Raw genomic sequence first — 6,302 nt, 5'->3', positions numbered from 1 at the left:
GTTCTTTTCAGTGCCGTGCCGTGTAGACTGGGTGCACAGTATACACCATACAGATCTGCACGCACACGTTATCCTGAATGCAGGTACAGCAGTACATACGCTTCTTGTATTTACTATGCATTTCAGGGCCCTGGAGCCAGGTTCACTTTAAAATGAACACAGGAACAGTCATTCACATCATGCATATGTGTACAGATATCTGAATGCAGGTGCAACATAATGTCTGAACAGGGTTCTCGTGGAAATAGGCTAGAGGCAATATGACATTTTTGTCTATGGTTCAGTTTTATCTGTGGTGATATAGTTTTCTGGTGGCCCACTCACACATGCAAGTCTCTCTCTCTTTTTTAAAAAATAAAGAAATGTACTATTGATATATCCTGCTCTTATGGTCCCCCAGTTTTCTCCTCTCCATATTGCTGATCAGGTCCATCTGCTTATCTTCAATATGGTGCTGTTGGTCCCAGACCAACAATAGGCCCTGGCAAATCATGTGCTTAGCTCTACAAACCCAGCTACCTTTTGCACCTGACATTTTCTACCCATACAGGACCCACCCTAGGATTTCTGGTAGTGGCACCCTAGGCAAAGCCTGGTTTGGGTGCCCCCCACCCCCTTCACCTGTGCTGGCCACCCCCTTGCTCTTCTCGCAGCTTTGCCTCCGCTCACCACTGCCGCCACTGCCGGGGCAGCTGGCCTGCCATGACGTGGTTACATCATTATTTCATGATGTGTTTACATCATTATTGTCATGTACCCAAACCCATCACCACCCCATGCAGAGGTGGACAGTGAGAGCTCAGAGGAGGAGGCATCACTCTGGACTCTGAGGACCCTGGAGACATGTGCACAATCCAGCCCCAAGGCTCCCCTCTGGAAACCATGTCTGTCACTAACCACATGGGGACAGAGTGAGGAAATCTCTGAGGATGAGGAAACAAAAGAGACACTTGTATCCCTGAGGATACTCCATTGCCCATATCCTCTGACTCGGAGGACAATCCTGACCCTCCTCCAGGGGCTGAAGGAGCCTGGGTTAATGAATAGAGATTGGCCCCTTTAAACAGCCACAGTCTCTGGAAGAGGGGGCAGGGCTACAGACTGTAACCAGCAGCTAGGCTATGGCCGCCTTCAGATGTCATGGGAAAACTGAGGCAAACCCACCCCCTGTGACATTGGAGCCATGACCCCAGCCTCCAATTGAACCCTCGGTTGTAAGGAAGGTCCACATCCCTAACCGAGGCTGGACCATGTCGTCTAGTTTGGGCAACTCGTCCAAACCGGGGTTAAGGGAGGAAGCTCCTCCCACAGCTTACGCTCCATTGGCTGGCGCGGCTTTCCTTCATGGGTCTTGGGACGCCTGCGCATCCAGTTCCCGCCCCCTTGCCGGCTCTAAGACCCCAGCTCGGGCTCATCTGGGGAATGAGTGAGAGAACTGCAGGTTCACTGAACCCGTGGTTCTAAACGACATCCAAAGGTGGCCTATATAAAGGTTCAGTCAGCAGTAAGCAGTTACTGAAGCAACATTGTCGCCAAAGCACCTGTCTGCTATTTCTAGTTATCTTGACTCCTGGTTCCTGATCCTTGGCTTTTCTTGACCATGCTCCTCTGTGCTGCTTCATTTAGACTCCTAGCTTCTGACCCTGGGCTTCCCTTGACCATGCTCTTGGATTGCCCCAGTGGGCTCCTTTGTACTGACTCCTGGCTTCTGACACACGGCTCCCATGGACTATGCCTCATGTTTTCTCCTGAATGTCTTCTCTTGTCTCCAGACCATCACCTCAGTGTAGAACAGGATAATTATAACATGCCATGGCGGGCTGACTGCCCATTGTAATGTACCACAACAGTAGCAGGGGAGGCAGCCAGCAAGGAGAGCAAATTAGTGGGCAGGCAATGGGGATGGGGAGCGCCTGCCTGCAAATTCACCTGCTCACTCACATAGGAAGTGCCCACCCACAGAGGTGAGGGTGCCCACATGGGCAAAGGGGACAGGTGGCAGTTCCCTCCACCCCTGCTGAATGCTCTCCTCATCTTCATTGTTGCTGCGGCTGTTGGTGGTGGAGCGGTTGGCAAATGCTCATACCCCAATGGACTCGGGGCTCATGGAGCTGCATGTGACCCTGGCCGTTGGGGCCCCTCCCCACTTAGTGTCTTAGGCCAGGGGTTCTCAACGTTGGGTCCCCAGATGTTATTGGACTTCAGCTCCCATAATCCCCTGCCCCAGTGGCCTTTGTTGGGGATTATGGGAGTTGAAGTCCAATAACCTCTGGGGACCCAATGTTGAGAACCCCTGTCTTGGGCAACTGCCTAGTATGCCTAGTGGGTAGGCTGGCCATGCACCTGTAGCAATACAGTCGTGCATGCCAAGAGCAAAGACAACTTCTCAGGCAAGGATCAGGAAGGATATGTTTAATGCAGCAGTCACAAAATGATGAACTTTCCCTTCTTTAGAGCATGGTTTTTATCCCACTAAATGAGCAAAGAGGCACCTTTTAAAGTGATGATTACCTTATGTTTAGCAGGGGGAGAGCAACTGTCCCTCCCTATCCAACCCCAGCACAACATCCCTCCAGTGGTTGTTACTGGGGTCTATGCTGTGTTTGTTTTTTTATTGTGAGCCCTTTTAGGACAGGGAACAACCTTATTAATTGCTTATTTATTTTGCTTTGTAAACCACTTTGAAAACGTTTGTTGTGTGAAAAGCAGTGTATTCACATTCATAACAGTAGCAGTAAGTAGTAAAAGAAGACATATAGTTATTTAGGTGAATTATTAAGCCAGAACACCCACAATGTTTCTTTATGCCACCATGTGTGTGATATTAAGTCTTCCTGGTGCATTCAGCCATTCACAATTTGATCGTTGATTGCACTATGGATTAGAAGAAACCAATAAATCAGATTACTACAAAGCACTGCTGTTGCCAAGGCAGTCTTGCAACATTCTTTGCTATCCATCTTTGTGCATTTTTTTCACAAGCCTGGTGGAATCTTTCACAAACTGACAGCTGGGTTCCACAAGCTGCATTACTTGAGCCATGATTAACAATTCTGTGTGTGGCGCCGTGACTCACTCGTCATCGTGACTCCTAAAGACCCACGTCACAACTCCACCCATAATGTGATTAACATGCATGTGTGGCGTAGCTCAAACTAAAGCTGCAATCTGATGAACATATGTAATCCTATGATACATAAATTGTGAGATCCTTGTGGCAGGGACCTGTCTTTCTCTTCTTTGCAAAGCTCTATATACTGCCATAGTGATGGCAAGGCTTTAGGGGAGTACTAGGCCACACTTAGAGCAACTGCTGGGAGGGTGGGCCTTTCCTAATAAGGGGAAAAGCCTGGGGAAATAAAAACAGAAGAACCAATCCAGAGGACAGGATCTACACACAAGCCATCATCAGAAAAAGAGAAAGCTTTGTTCTTTGTTGAGTCTGTTCCAAGAGTGCCCTGAGAAAGCAGCGGGCTGAGTAGCTGCTGGAGAATTGGGAGGCTGGAAACAGTGGGAAGGCCCCTGCCAGTGAGTAGTAGAAAAATATGGGCCAATTCAGTTAGATGCATGAGGGAAGTTATTTTCCTTTATTGTATCACTTGCATCTGAGTCGCCTGATTAGTAAAACTCTTACAATCTACTTTATGAAGAGACCATTGTTCTTATTGCATACACTTATTTTTCTGTTAATGTAATAATAAACCTTTGTTGGTGAAGTGTGCTACTCTTCATTTTGAGTCTGCCTTAGTCAGATGCCTTTAGAGGCCTAGGACTGCTCAGGCCTTCTAGGGAGGGTTTTTGCCACTTTAACCTCCCCCAGGAATCTTATGTGGAAAGAGTGGTTTGTCCCACATTAAAATAAAGTGGATGGTGGCAGCCTACTGAGAATCTCTTGTTCATCCCAGTGAACTCCCTGCTGGTAGGACTCATGACAACTGTACATAGATGGTGCTATACAAATAAGCAAACACAAATTTGCATAATTATTTGGCAGTAGGAAGTGGGCCCCATTGAATTAAGCGGCTGACATGTTATGCACTGTAATAGAGCCAGAACACTGCATCATGGCTGCTGTGGAGCTGGAAGGCAGCTCCAATGCTGGAGATAACCTGCGGTTGCACAGTTGCCATTACCACTGATTCCCCCTTTTGAAAAAATGGAAGAACCCATGTGGTCATGCTGATTGCACAACATCTAGTTCTCTCCAGCATCTGGGCTGCTTTCCAGATCCACAGCAGGCCTGGCATGGAGCATTCCAGTTCCGTTACAAGAGATCTGTGGTCGGTGGTGGAGGGATAGGATAGGCCTGCCTCTCCCCACTCTTTATACAAACAAATAATTTTTAATAGGTGAATGCTGTGTGCACTTAGGACTGATGGGGGCAAGATAAGCTGCCCCCCCCATTTTTTTTTGCACACAGACACCCCCTTTGGTGCTGGAGAAAACTTTTGAGGATACCATGGACAGCCCAGAAAACAAACAAATGGAAAATGAATCAGATCCAGAGGCACACTCGAGACGCAAACAACCAGGCTCAAACTATCATACTTTGGACACATTATGTGAAGAGCCAACTCCCTTGAGAAGTCCATAATGCTGGAAAAAGTTGAAGGAAAGAGAAGAAGAGGACAACCAGCAGCAAGGTGGATGGACTTTATTATGACAGCATTGAGCACACCACTGAGAGACCTTAAAGGCCAAGTTGAAGACAGATCGTCCTGGAGAGTTGACACTGACTTCACGGCACTTAATCAATCACCTATAGGCTGACTATGGGCCTGCATTATGGTGTATCATGTCAGCCTGTGGGGCTTGCTTCCTCGTAAACATGCACAGAATCAGACTAGAAGACATAGCATTAAATTAAGTACTTAATAGGGAAGTCAGTCCTGAGACGAGTTGTACTGAGTCAATCTGTTGAGTACTGAAGTGTAAGTTTCTAGCATCAGAGGTGCTGGAGCTTGTAGGATGACAGGATGCAAAAGAGGGCAGAGTTCTTGTACCTTTAATAGTGAGGGGAGAGATCTGGTGAATGTAGCTTGTCCTCAGCAGCAGCACTTGGGGGGAGGGGACTGAGTCACAGAAGCGGCAAAGTGCATTTCTGGGTGGGCGAGCTATATCCTACATGTTAGATTTTTGTAAAAGAAATGGAGGGCGGGGGAAACTACATATTTGAGGGGGTGCTTCCCCCCGCCGGGTCACCCTTGTTTGTCTTGCAGGAGTAGGAAGCTGCCCCTTCCTACTCTGCCCCTGCTGGGTAGGCCCAAATCCCCCCATTCAGTCATTCATCTCTCTGGGGGACTCTGGTTCAGTCAATTATCTCTCAGCCTAACTTACCTCACAGGATTGTTGTGGGGATAAACATTACCATGTATACCACCCTGGGCTCCTTGGAGGAAGAGTGGGATATACATGTAAAGATGAATAAATAAAACTATTAAAGATATCTGAGCCCCATCATCCTTTCTATCTGGCCTCCTTCTGCCTTGGGGCTGACTTAAGCCTACACAGAATTTGCATTATTTCCCCTGGAAGCAGCTAGTTGTGGTTTCTCAACAGAGAAAGAAGCAGACTCTGCTGATATTCAGAATCACTCCCTTCTTCTACTTCTTCTTTTAATGTAAGTAGCAATACAATACACAATATAATGCAAAACAGACTTACATATGCATACAAAAAACACAGCTCATACAAATCTCACACAAACAGAGTCAGCGTGGTGTAGTGGTTAGGGCTAGGACCGGGGAGACCCGAGTTCAAATCCCCATTCAGCCATGATACTTGCTGGGTGACTCTGGGCCAGTCACTTCTCACTCAGCCTAACCTCCTTCTCAGGGTTGTTGTGAGGAGAAACTTAAGTATGTAGTACACCGCTCTGGGCTCCTTGGAGGAAGAGTGGGATATAAAATGTAAATAATAAAAAATAATAATAAATTCATCATGCCAAAAAGACTGATATGCAAATAATTCAAACATAGCTTCTGAATAAATCATTCTAACTATCCATCATATTCATCATACCTAGGTCTTCCTACTTCAGAATTCTTACTGGCAAGGAAATGTCCATATTCCTAAATGTGCCTTCAACTAGGGATGTGTGAGCTAGCTCACACTGAGCCGGGCTCCTAAAAAGGGGAATCCTAGCTCGATTCCCCATTACAAGTGAACCCCCTAAGCCAGCCCACGAGCCAGCTCAGCCAACTTGGTTTGGCCGAGCTCATAATAAGATTTTCCCTGTCCCAAAGTGACTCACAGTCTAGAGAAATGCAAGGTAACACCAGCATCAGCTACTGAAGAAATGC

This window comes from Hemicordylus capensis, chromosome 3, assembly GCF_027244095.1.
Source record: "Hemicordylus capensis ecotype Gifberg chromosome 3, rHemCap1.1.pri, whole genome shotgun sequence".
NCBI classification, from domain to species: Eukaryota; Metazoa; Chordata; class Lepidosauria; order Squamata; family Cordylidae; genus Hemicordylus; species Hemicordylus capensis.
The sequence above is the reverse complement of the archived record's forward strand: the minus strand, read 5'-3'. Positions refer to the sequence as shown.